The 13,996-nt window shown below is 37.7% G+C and overlaps 1 protein-coding gene across 4 annotated transcripts in view; it reads left to right on the forward strand.

Moving 5' to 3' along the window:
- Positions 1 to 13,996, forward strand: part of LOC136876530 (spermatogenesis-associated protein 20) — a 496,029-nt gene that overhangs the window by 79,751 nt on the left and 402,282 nt on the right. The window lies entirely within an intron of this gene.

Genomic DNA, 13,996 nt, shown 5'->3' on the forward strand with positions numbered 1-13,996 from the left:
TTATAATGCCCAATAATGGATCATTTATATTGGTACATATCACTTAGTTGAGCAGCTCTTCTTCTTCCTCCCAGTTCTTCCCAGCCCAAACTTTGCAACATTTTTGTAACGCTACTCTTTTGTTGGAAATCACCCAGAACAAATCGAGCTGCTTTTCTTTGGATTTTTTCCAGTTCTTGACTCAAGTAGTCCTGGTGAGGGTCCCATACACTGGAACCATACTCTAGTTGGGGTCTTACCAGAGACTTATATGCCCTCTCCTTTACATACTTACTACATCCCCTAAACACCCTCCTAACCATGTGCAGAGATCTGTACCCTTTATAAACAATCCCATTTATGTGATTACCCCAATGAAGATCTTTCCTTATATTAACACCTAGATACTTACAATGATCCCCAAAAGGAACTTTCACCCAATCAACACAGCAATTAAAACTGAGAGAACCTTTCCTATTTGTTAAACTCACAACCTGACTTTTAACCCCGTTTATCAACATACCATTGCCTACTGTCCATCTCACTACATTATTGAGTTCATGTTGCAGTTGCTCACAATCTTGTAACTTATTTATTACTCTATACAGAATAACATCATCTGCAGAAAGCCTTACATCTGATTACACTTCTTTACTCATATCATCTATATATATAAAATAACTTGTCCTGACTGACTGACAGATTTATCATTGCCGAGCCAAAACTACTGGACATAAAGAAATGAAATTTTGGAGATACATTCATATTAAGATGTAGGTGCTTGCTAAGAGAGGATATTTGGATATTCCATCACTAAGGGGGTGAAAAGGGGGGGGGGGGTGAAATTTTACAATGAGTGTATCTATATCTCAAAACTTTAAAAGTTTACAGATGTAAAAATTGGTATTTAGAATCATCTTTAAAAATAAGGAAATATGTATTTTTTTGTTTTTGGAAAAACCTAATAGGAGGGGTGAAAAAAGGGTGAAAAATGGGTTGAATGCCTGTAATCAGGATGCCAGTACTTATAACTCAGTAACTGAAGATATTACCGACCTGAAAATTGGTACTTTTGATCTTTTTAAAAAAATAAAGAAACATTTTTTTTTTTTTTTTGGAAAATCCAATTAATGGGAGGGTGAAAAGGGTGGGGGTGAGGGGGAATTTTTAAAATGAGTGTATCTATATCTCAAAACTTTGAAAGTGTACAGATGTAAATATTGGTATTTAGAATCTTCATTAAAAATAAAGAAACATGTACTTGTTTTGTTTTCGGAAAATCCCAATAGGAGGGGCGAAAAGGGGTTGAATGCCTTAAATGAGGATACCTATATCTCAGAAACAGATTACAGACCTGAAAATTGGTATTTGGGATCTCCTTTGAAAATAAAGAAACACTTTTTGTTTTTGGAAAATCTAATTAATGGGGGTTAAACAGGAGTGACAAATTGGGGTGAATTTTTAGAAAGACTATATGTACAGTATATCTCAGAAACGTAAAATGTTACAGACGTAAAAAGTGGTATTTGGAATCTCATGTAAAAGTGAGGAAGCATAGGTGATTTGTTTTTCGAAACTCGACTTAAGGGGAACTAAAAAGGGGGTGAAATTTTAAAATGAGCATTTCTACAGTATGTCTCAAAAACTTAACATGTTACCAAAGTGAAAAACAGTATTTTTATCTCTATTGAAAATAAAGAAACATGTATTTTTTGTTTTCTGGAAAACCACTTGGGTCGAGGGGTAAAAGTGACTGAAAATGGGGTTGAATTCTTTTAATTTGGATACTGATATCTCAAAAGCTGAAGATGTTACAGACGAGAAATTTGGTATTTGGAATTTCCTTTAAAAATAAAGGAATACGTACTTTTTGTTTTCGGAAATCCGCCTAAGGGGAGGAGAGAAAATGAAAAATTAGTTGAATTATTTCTGTGAGGATACTATTATCTCAAAAACGAAAGATTTTGCAGACGTGAAAATTTGTATTTGGAATCTGCTTTAAAATTAAACAAACACGTATTCTCGGAAAATCCAATGGAAGGGGTGCGGGGGGTGAAAAATTGAAAAATTAATTGAATTAATTGAATAAAAACTAAAGTTGTTACAGACATAAAAATCGATATTTGGATCTCCTTTAAAATCAAAGAAAAATGTGTTTCTGGGCGAAATCATTTTGGGAGGCGGGTTGAAAAGGAGTGAATTCCTTTTATGTGGACACATATCTCAAAAACTGAAGATGTAGAGTCGTGATAATTGGTATTTTTAACAGGAAATTCACTTGTGGGGGGAGTGTGAAAGGAAGTTAAAAAAAAAGTTAATTAATTTTATGGGGATACTTTTATCTCAGAACTGAAGGTAATAGACCTGAACATTGGTGTTTGGAGTCTCCTTTAAACATAAGAAATCGCCTTCTTTTTTTTTGTGGGGGTGGGGAAATCAACTTAACGGCAGTGGGGTGGAGGAGTTGAGACCATAATGTTCTTATTCTGATATCTGCCTCAGTGGATCAGTGGTAGAGTGTCGGCCTCTGGATCCCAAGATAGTGGGTTCAAACCCGGCAGAGGTGGTCGGATTTTTGAAGTGCAGAAAAAAATCCATTCGACACTCCATGTCGTACGATGTTGGCATGTAAAAGATCTCTGGTAACACATTTGGTGTTTACCTGGCAAAATTAATTAAATCTCAGCCACAGACGCGCAAGAGAGTTTCGGTTTACTCAGTCGGCCATCTAGTGGGCATAGAGTAAAACGGAACGTCAAAATTAACGAGCAGGCAGCCAGATGGCGTCAATATGAAATGTCTGCACACGGTAGCTGAAGCCATACAATTATTATTATTATTATTATTATTATTATTATTATTATTATTATTATTATTATTATTATTATTATTATTATTTATTCTGATCATAAACTGATCATTTTTAATCTTTCCTGGCTTCGTTTTAAAGAATCATCTTTTCCTTTGGAGTAAATAAATTAGATTACAGTAGAGTCTCCTGGCATTAAATAAAAATTTAAACACATTTGAAATAAGAAGGAGGTGCAGACTGGAAAGAAATAGAGTTAGAATGGTTATGGAAGTAAGGAGAATTGAAGGAGCTTACTAGGAAATTGAATCTAGCAAAGAAGGCAGCTAAGGATAACATGATGGCAAGCATAATTGGTGGTCATACAAATTTTAGTAAAAAATGGAAGAGTATGTATAGGTACTTTAAGGCAGAAACAGGTTCAAAGAAGGACATTCCAGGAATCATTAATGAACAAGGGGAGGGTGTATGTGAGGATCTTCAAAAGGCAGAAGTATTCAGTCAGCAGTTTGTAAAGATTGTTGGTTACAAGGATAATGTCCAGATAGGGGATGTGAGTAACACTAAAGAAGTATTAAAATTTACCTATGATAACAATGACATATACAGCAAGTTACAAAAGTTGAAAACTAGAAAAGCAGCTGGAATTGATAACATTCTGGGGATATCTAAAGGCAATGGGTTGGGATATAGTACCATATCTGAAATACTTATGTGATTATTGTTTGGTTGTAGGAGCTATACCAAATGAATGGTGAGTTGCTATAGTAGCCCCTGTGTATAAAGGAAAGGGTGATAGACATAAAGCTGAACATTACAGGCCAGTCAGTTTGACATGCATTGTATGTAAGCTTTGGGAAAGCATTCTTTCTGATTATATTACACATGTTTGCATAATTAATAACTGGTTTGACAGAAGGCAGTTTGGGTTTAGGAAAGGTTATTTGACTGAAGCTCAGCTTGTAGGATTTCAGCAAGATATAGCAGATATTCTGGATTCAGGAGGCCAAATGGACTGTATTGCGATTGACCTATCTAAGGCATTTGATAGGGTAGATCATGCAAGACTAGTGGAAAAAATGAGTGCAATTGGACTAGAAAAAAGAGTGACTGAATGGGTGGCTATATTTCTAGAAAATAGAACTCAGAGAAGAGTAGGCAAAGCTTTATCTGACCCTGTAATAATTAATGGGGATATTCCTCAAGGCAGTATTATTGGACCTTTATGTTTTCTTATATATATATCAATGATATGTGTAAAGAAGTGGAATCAGAGATAAGACCGTTTGCAGATGATGTTATTCTGTACAGAGTAATAAATAAGTTACAAGATTGTGAGTGGCTGCAGGGTGACCTTGATAGTGTTGTGAGATGGACGGTGGACAATGGTATGATGATAAACAGGGTTAAAAGTCAGATTGTGAGTTTGACAAATAGGAAAAGTCCTCTCAGTTTTAATTACTGCGTTGATGGGGTGAAAGTTCCTTTTGGGGATCATTGTAAGTACCTAGGTGTTAATATAAGAAAAGACCTTCATTGGGGTAATCACATAAATATGATTGTTTATAAAGGGTACAGATCTCTGCACATGGTTATGAGGGTATTTAGGGGTTGTAGTAAGGATGTAAAGGAGAGGGCATATAAGTCTCTGGTAAGACCCCCCCAACCAGAGTATGGTTCCAGTGTATGGGACCCTCACCAGGATTACTTGATTCAAGAACTGGAAAAAATCCAGAGAAAAGCAGCTAGATTTGTTCTGGGTGATTTCCGACAAAAGAGTAGCGTTACAAAATGTTGCAAAGTTTGGGCTGGGAAGATTTGGGAGAAAGGAGATGAGCTGCTCGATTAAATGGTATGTTACAAGTGATGAAATTCATTTTTTGTCTGTATTGAAAGTGTCATAAAATGTATATAGGAAAATATTTAATATTTATTTCCACCTATTCAATACAATACAAGATGTTTGCATTTAAGGTAAAACATTTTTTTTAAATGTGAGACATGTTTTGCCTCTTACTGTGAGGCATCTTCAGTCACTATCAAAACCTTTTATTTTGTCAGATAACAGGTTGAAATTATCCTAAAATGTTTTTGATAATGATTGTAGGTGAGATAACATTTTTTTACAGTTATTGTAAAAATGTTCATGAATAACTATCATCATTATATTAGATTTTTAGTTATTCATGAACATTTTTACAATAACTGTAATTTTTTTTATCTCACCTACAATCATTATCAAACACATTTTAGGATAATTTCAACCTGTTGTCTGACAAAAGGTTTTGATAGTGACTGAAGATGCCTCACAGTAAGAGGCACAACATGTCTCACATTTAAAAAAAAATATTTTAACTTAAATGCCAACATCTTGTATTGTATTGAATAGGTGGAAATAGATATTAAATATTTTCCTATATACATTTTTTAAAATGGTATGTTCCGAGCTGTCAGAGGAGGGATGGCGTGGGAGGACATCAGTAGACAAATAAGTTTGATTGGTGTCTTTAAAAGTAGGAAAGATCACAATATGAAGATAAAGTTGGAATTCAAGAGGACAAATTGGGACAAATATTTGTTTATAGGAAGGGGAGTTAGGGATTGGAATAACTTACCAAGGGAAATGTTCAATAATTTTCCAATTTTTTTGCGATCATTTAAGAAAAGGCTAGGAAAACAACAGATAGGGAATCTGCCACCTGGGCGACTGCCCTAAATGCAGATCAGTAGTGATTGATTGATTGAAAAAAATGATATGAATGATAATGACCAGTGTTCACCTCTATAATAAGGTCAATAATTCACGGAAGTATATCATTCGTGTCGCCAGAAATCTCGCGCACTTGCCTACCAAGTAGCGGTCTTGCAACTTGCTGTGGGTTCCAGACCAATAATAATAATAATAATAATAATAATAATAATAATAATAATAATGTTCTGGACCGTAATAAAAATGTGAGGACCGCGCTGGAAACGGGTCCTGGCCGGGTAATGACTACGATTGCAGCCCGGCCGTGGGTTCAGTACTGCCAAAGCACCCAAGACCACTCCACGCCGGATCTCCTCAAGGATTTTGATCCATATTAAAAATGCTTATAGGAAAAGATGGCAAAGATTTAGAGACCCAACTGACCGTGTGGAATACCTGGACCTAGCTCGGGAAGTACGAAACAGATTGCTGGAAAGAAAGATTGAAAAATGGGAGAAACTTTGCTGTAATCTCTCAGAAAAAGAGGCCGATCACGAATTTTGGCGGATTTTCTCTGAAAACGAGTTAGATCGTGAATTTAGGCAGATTATATACGGTATAAAACGTTAAGCATTCAGTTATAAATTTCATTATAATATCGTAGCGAAGCATGGGTATCTTGCTAGTTTATATATATAAGAAAACATAAAGGTCCAATAATACTGCCTTGAGGAATTCCCCTCCTAAATATTACAGGCTTAGAGATAGGCTTAACTGCAGTTTAGAATTGGGTAATTCTTGTGTATTCCTTTCGGTATTCATTAATTACTGTAACAGCAGTTTTTATCCTGTTAGGGTGTTATAGGATAAAAATAGAGTACAACTATTTAGTATTGTAGTGTAGTCGTATATTAATTACCTTACTGTCGTGTGATCTTTGAGTACTATCCTAGACAATATTCAAATCAAATCAAAATCTCTTTATTTGCAAATGAGGTGCAAATGCACATAAGTTATTTTATTTTTCCTTTTCAGTAAGGAATGGCTAAGGAGTGCAAGTGTACGAACTGTGGGTGTTGCGAGGCATTGAGGGGTATGAAGGAGGAGTTGGAAAGTTTGAGGGAAATAATTAGGATTCTCACAGAAGACAGGAAGGAAGGTAGGCTTCCCTCAAACAATGTACAGGTTACAGTAGGTGTAAAAGAGGGAGGGGAAGGAAAGGAGGGAATTGTAGAGGACAGGTGGTTTAATGTTCTAAGGGGAAGGAGATTGCAGGCTAAGGGCTCTATTCAGGATCAGAATTCTGGAGAGGTGTCTGTGAGAAATCAGTACGAGTCACTCCAGGTAGAACAACAGAGGAAAGATGATGAACAGGGAACTGTTGCTGAGATGTGTGGAAGTAGGTGGAAGGGAAAAGGTAAGAAAGGGAAATGTAGAGTAGAGGATAGGAAAAGATAGGTGGAACAGGGTCATGGGAAGGAGAAAAGGGAGGAGGAAGTAGCTTCTGCAGCTATCAGGAAAGATAGGGCTGACCAGGAGGGGAGGGGATCAAATGAGGTGGGTAGGGTTGAGGCTCTATTCATGGGGGATTCCATAGTTAGACATGTGGGGAAAGTTTGTGGAGGAAAGGGAACCAGGTTGGAGTGTTATCCAGGAATTAGGTTGAGGCAGATGTTGAGGAAAGTAGAAGAGAAAGAGGAGGGGAAGTAGAAGGTGGTAGTGTTTCATGTTGGTACCAACAACGTAAGACAAGCAGGTATAAGTACCAACATAGTTGGTGATGTGTGGGATCTGGTAAATGCAGCACGGGTGAATTTTAAGGAAGCAGAGATTGTTATCAATGGAGTACTGTGTAGGAGGGATACTGACTGGAGGGTGATTGAGGATTTAAATGAGACTATGGAATGGGTATGTGGGAAACTGGGAGTGAATTTTCTAGACGTAATGGGTGGGTAGGAGATAGGGATCTGCGCTTAGATGGCCTTCACTTAAACCGCTATGGTACATGTAAGTTAGGAAATTTGTTTGGAAGGGTAATAGGGAGGTACATTTATGGAAACAGGGTGGTCTAGGGAGTGGTGATAAGGGTACAGGGATCTGGAAGTCATGTAGGGATGACATAAATATGTTAGTGCTGAACTGTAGAGGTATTGTAAAGTTAGGAATAGAATTAAGTAATTTAATAGATATATACCTACCAGATATTATAATAGGAGTTGAATCATGGCTGAGAAGTGATATACAGGGTGAACATTAATAAAATCGACTTATTCCTTACTGGAAATGGAGGAAAAAATATTCTTTGAACATGTGTCCGGAAGTGCATCGTTGCGGTGGTAGATGGCACTGATGAATGAAATTTTCTCTGACTACTTGCAGTGTGTTTCTTCTGTTGCAAATAGTGTGATTGAAGCAGCATACTCTCGGAAGCAGAATGGTCCGGTATTCATATTGGGAACAAGCCGAGATGGTGTTTGTGTGCGGCCTAGCCAATGGAAACGGTCGAGAGGCAGCACGGCTGTACCTAAACAAGTACACTCACAGACACCAACCACATCACACAACGTTTCAAGCCATTTTTGGGCGTTTGTGTGATCATGGGTGCTTTCAGGCAGACGAACGTGTAGGAAGGCGACGGACTGTGCGTTCACCAGATCTGGAGGAACAGGTTCTACAGGACATCGGGACTAACCCTATTACAAGCTCCAGGCAAGTGGCCTAACAACATGGTGCAATTAGAATAATAACAGTAAGTTATTTATTAAATTGACCACATAATCAATACAATAAGTTATTGTCTTCGATGATTTACATTGATCTATTAACTAAAAATGGTACATGTTTTGCCTAGTATGAAGGCATCATCAGCCATTGGCTTAACCTCGGAATAAAAATAAGCACTTGATTAACATATAATAAGATGAAATTAATTTTAAAAATCTTGAAGAGACTTAAACTAAAATTAACATTAAAAATAACAATGTTGGTTTAAATTTTTTTTTTTTTACAATGTGAATAATTACAAAGGTGAAAGTATTAAAATGATTGACATTGCTATTACAAGTAAAATGGACAAAGCAACAGACTGTGATGAACAAGTAGTAAGATTGCTATAAAATTAAGTTGAGCGATTGGCAGTTACACTTAGACTCTGACGAGAATGACGATCAGTGATATTTATTCAAAAAGTAATATTGAGAAAATAATGTTGAAGGTTAGTCAAGAGATCACTATATTCCTTTCTAAGAGACAAAAGATGAAAGTCATAAGCATAAGGTAGAAATGTAGAACACATTGATGAGAAGATAATAAGTTGTAGATTAAAGGTTGAAGAACAGTGTTAAAATTGGACCTCTGTGGACCATCTCAATTTGAAGCGATGTTAAAATGTTGTCAAGAATATGAGTTTATTGACAGTTGAATCATTTGACTAGGTGAAGGTAACTTGTACGTTATGAATCCACTCGTAGTAAGAAGTCTGCAGTTGTCAATACACTTAATTCTTAACGTACAAGTTACCTTCACCTCGTCAAATGATTCAACTGTCAATAAACTCATATTCTTGACAACATTACCTTCACCTCATCAAATGATTCAACTGTCAATAAACTCATATTCTTGACAACATTACCTTCACCTCATCAAATGATTCAACTGTCAATAAACTCATATTCTTGACAACATTTTAACATCGCATCAAATTGAGATGGTCCACAGAGGTCCAATTTTAACACTGTTCTTCAACCTTTAATCTACAACTTGTTATCTTCTCATCAATGTGTTCTACATTTCTACCATACGCTTATGACTTTCATCTTTTGTCTCCTAGAAAGGAATATAGTGATCTCTTGACTAACCTTCAACATTATTTTCTCAATATTACTTTTTGAATAAATATGACTGATCATCATTCTCGTCAGAGTCTAAGTGTAACCGCCAATCGCTCAACTTAATTTTATAGCAATCTTACTACTTGTTCATCACAGTCTGTTGCTTTGTCCATTTTACTTGTAATAGCAATGTCAATCATTTTAATACTTTCACCTTTGTAATTATTCACATTGTAAAAAAGAAATTTTAAACCCAACATTGTTATTTTTAGTGTTAATTTTAGTTTAAGTCTCTTCAAGATTTTAAAAATTAACTTCATCTTATTATATGTTAATCGAGTGCTTATTTTTATTCCGAGGTTAAGACAATGGCTGATGATGCCTTCATACTAGGCGAAACATGTACCATTTTTAGTTAATAGATCAATGTAAATCATCCAAGACAATAACTTATTGTATTGATTAGGTGGTCAATTTAATAAATAACTTACTGTTATTATTCTAATCAAATATCATCAATACAGACCAAGAATGATAATTATTACATGTAACATGGTGCAAGCCAGACTACGATTATGTGTATCCTGCATGACAACCGCTATTATCCCTATCACGTGCAACGAGTGCAAGGATAATCAGCAGCGAATTTCCCTCTACGGGAAGGATTTTATCGATGGTTTTTGCACCAGGCCATCACAGTTATGGGATTTCTGTCGTCAGTCCTCTTTACTGATGAAGCAACCTTTACCAGAAATGGCACTGTCAGTCTGCATAATCTTCATCTGTGGGCTGTAAAAAATCCCTGGGGAATGGTTGAAGCGTCTCACCAGCATTGGTTCAGCATCAATGTTTGGGCAGGGATTCTTGGCAACCACATACTTGGACCAGTTATTATTCTGCAACGCCTCAACGGAGGATCTGCCTGGATTGCTGGAGAATGTGCCTTTGGCAATAAGACAGGTTATGTGGTTTCTGCATGATGGAGCACCACCCCACTTCCGTATTACAGTTCGCCAACACCTCAACATCTTCCCCAGGCTCTGGATAGGACGTGGAGGCCCTATTGCATGGCCTTCTAGATCACCGGACTTAAACCCCCTGGATTTTTACCTCTGGGGACATCTGAAAAGCGTTGCGTATGCTGAACCAGTTCCTGATGTGCAGACCCTTCAACAGCGTGTTCACGGCGCCTGTGACGCTATTCGGCGAGAGGCCGGAACGTGCGAAGGAGTGAGGCAATCCATGATACGACATCTGAACGTGTGCATTGCAGCCCATGGAGGCCACTTTGAACATCTGCTGTGACGGGGATGGAGTTCAGCTATGTACTGTGTTCCGGGACTATTTGTTGTCGTTGCACGCACACCGTCCATTTCCGGACACATGTTCATAGGACATTTTTTCCTCCGTTTACAGTCAGGAATCAGTCCCTGCAGTTTGTCAGTTTTATTAAAGTTCACCCTGTATAATGGGTGCAGAAATTTTCTCACGGAACTGGAGTGTGTATTGTAGAGATAGGATAGGAATGGTGGGAAGGGGTGTATTGATTCTGTTGAAAGAAGAATTTGTAAGCTACGAAAAAATTAAAGACGACAACATGAAATTCTAGGTGTAAGGCTCATTTCGGGAGATACTAGGCAACTTGATATCTTTGGAGTGTACAGACCGGAAAAGGGTAGCATTGACATGGATTCAGAATTATTTGATAAGATATTCAGCTATGTGGGAAATGACATGGAAAGGAATGTGATTGTAGCGGGAGATCTGAATTTACCAGTTGTCAATTGGGAAGGAAATGCAAACGACAGGAAGCATGACCAACAGATGGCAAATAAGCTAATATGGGAAGAACAGCTGATTCAGAAAGTGATGGAACCAACTAGAGGGAAAAATATGCTGGATGTGGTGCTAATAAAACCAGATGAGCTCTATAAAGAAACTGAGTAATAGATGGTATTAGTGATCATGAAGCTGTTTTTGTCGTAGTTAATAAATGTGATAGAAAGGAAGGTCTTAAAAGTAGGACTATTAGACAGTACCATATGGCTGATAAAGCAGGCATGAGGCAGTTTTTAAAAGGTAACCATGATTGGTGGAAAACGGTAAATAAAAATGTAAACAGACTCTGGGATGGGTTTAAAGCAATTGTTGAGGAATGTGAAAACAGGTTTGTACCTTTAAAGGTGGTAAGGAATGGTAAAGACCCACCTTCTTATAATAGAGAAATAAAGAGACTAAGAAGGAGGTGCAGATTGGAAAGAGATAGAGTTAGAAATGGCTGTGGAAGTAAGGAGAAATTGAAGGAACTTCCGCGTGCATGCTGCATCGGCAGTGGTGGATGCAGGTCTGTTGCGTATGGTCCAGCAAAGTATGCTGCAGCGAGTGGCGAAGTGTTTGCAAATGCAAGGTGGTCGTTTTGAACATCTGCTGTGACGTGAACGTTGCTCGTAAGTGTGCGTACCGGCTCTGTGAAGATAACAGAGGACGTCACACGTCCGCTATGGAATTATTGTGCGTAGCATAATGGGCAATCCAGTGTAGCCTACCTACTGTACTGTACTGTACTGTATTGTGTTGTGTTTCCTCGTACCGCATTGGATAGAGACGATGTTAATGTATCCATTATTATGTTGTATGTATTGGCTTTATTTGTGCCATGGATGAAACAAAGTGGTCGTTTACGTGTGTAAGAATTCATCTTATGTTTGAATGTTTAAATAAAGGTAACTGTAATGGTAAGACAGAACATAGTGTATTGCATAGTGGAGGTGTACATTGGATACAATTTGATACATTAACTGAAAAAAAAATTGGCGCGAACGTGGCTCGAACATCGGTGTGTCTGCACAACCGGCATTTACGGCATTTGCTCGTCTCACTGAGCTAATGAGACAGCTCCGTCAGAGTGGCAAGTTCATGCGACCTGTGCTTGGCCATGCTGCACGCTGTTACACCATTGCCAGACCCTTGTTTCTTAACCTGCATTTCTGTTAAACCTATTAGTCGGACTAGGTTTTGCAAGATAAACTTTTGTCGTGAATTTCGTCAAGGAACTACATGCTGACCTCCACGCGCGGCATTTTTTGTTCACCCTGTATACACAAGTGTATATTTTTTACCCCTTTTAATTTACGTTCAACTGAGTCGACACAGAAAAGTATGGCTTCCTTCTTAATGTACCCACCAAAAGGCGCGTTGCCACTTTTAGAACAAACAAAAACAAGTGAGTAATTATCAACTTTCATTTATACAGATAGTTCTCAAAGATCTAAAACTTGCCTTCTGATTCTGGAAGTACACACAATTTGACAGGATGTTTAGTCACACCTTAGATTGTTTTTTTACTGTGGCAACTCTGATGAGACTATCATCACCATGATACACCACATTAACAATACCTCTTCTCCAATGATATGTTGTCATCTTTAATGAATACAAGGTCTCCAGGGCAGAGATTAGTATACCCATCAGACCACTTGTGTCATTCAAGAGTATGAAGGTATTCCTTATACTATTTCTGCCAAGAGTGTTGTGTCATCTTTTGTAAGTGTTGCCATTTGGTAAGTCTATTGGCAGGATGGTGAGCGAGATTATGGCCAAGTAAAGCAGTGATGCAAATTATGATGGCCAAGTAAAGCAGTGATGCAAATTATGATTGTAAAGAAATAGAAGAGATACAGGAAAAAAATAAAATAAAGAAAATTAAATTCTGGGGAAAATTTTGGGGACCATTGAAAACAGAGAAAGAAGAGTTTAGGCAGAGAAGGAATGAAGATCTCGTCAACGCTGTGATGTTAAGAGAGCTAAGATGTGAAGTCATGCTACTCAGCAATGAGTAGAAATACTCATGGTGATTCATGTAGTGTAAGATGTATGCTTCTCTGTAATTGAGCAATTTCATTTAATAGAAGTACTCTCTATTGCTTCTGAACAATTTAACTCTAGAAAAGACACAAATTTTGAGGCTTTCTTTTTCTTGTCGAGTGACAGTCCAGAGTGATTACTCCCATCAGATAAAGTAGCATAATTACTGTAGGGTTAAAAAACCAAATCTTTCAGAAAAAATAATTTATATTCCAATAGTGATTGATATTTATTTTTAGTGTTCGACTTTTAGTGCCAGGATTGTCCGAGGACATGTTCCGCTCGCCTGGTGCAGGTCTTTGTTTTCGATGCCCCTAGGTGATCTGCGTGTCTGGGTGTAAGATGATGATGATGATGATGATGATGATGATGATGATGATGATGATGATGATGATGCATTACGGATAGGGTGGAACTTAGTGTCGGCTTATATCCCACTCCACCTAGGGGTCTGTTCAAGGCTTCACTTTACCATTCGACGAACAAATTACCATTGTCAGTTTCATAATATACTCTTACTCAATATGAACACTGTGGAGAGGTTTGGAATTGAATCCAGGTTTTTGGCACGGGGCGATTTGGCCGTGCATTTTGGGGCGCACAGCTGTGAGCTTGCATCCCGGAGACAGTGGGTTCGAATCCCACTTTTGGCAGCCCTGAATATGGTTTTCCGTGGTTTCCCATTTTCACACCAGGTGAATGCTGGGGCTGTATTGTAAGGCCACGCTCGCTTCCTTCCCACTCCTAGACCTTTCCTATCACATTGTCACCGTAAGACCTATTTGTGTCGGTGTATCATAAAAGAAATAGTAAAAAAAGGCTTTT

The sequence above is a fragment of the Anabrus simplex genome, chromosome 6 (genome assembly GCF_040414725.1).
Source record: "Anabrus simplex isolate iqAnaSimp1 chromosome 6, ASM4041472v1, whole genome shotgun sequence".
Lineage (NCBI taxonomy): Eukaryota > Metazoa > Arthropoda > Insecta > Orthoptera > Tettigoniidae > Anabrus > Anabrus simplex.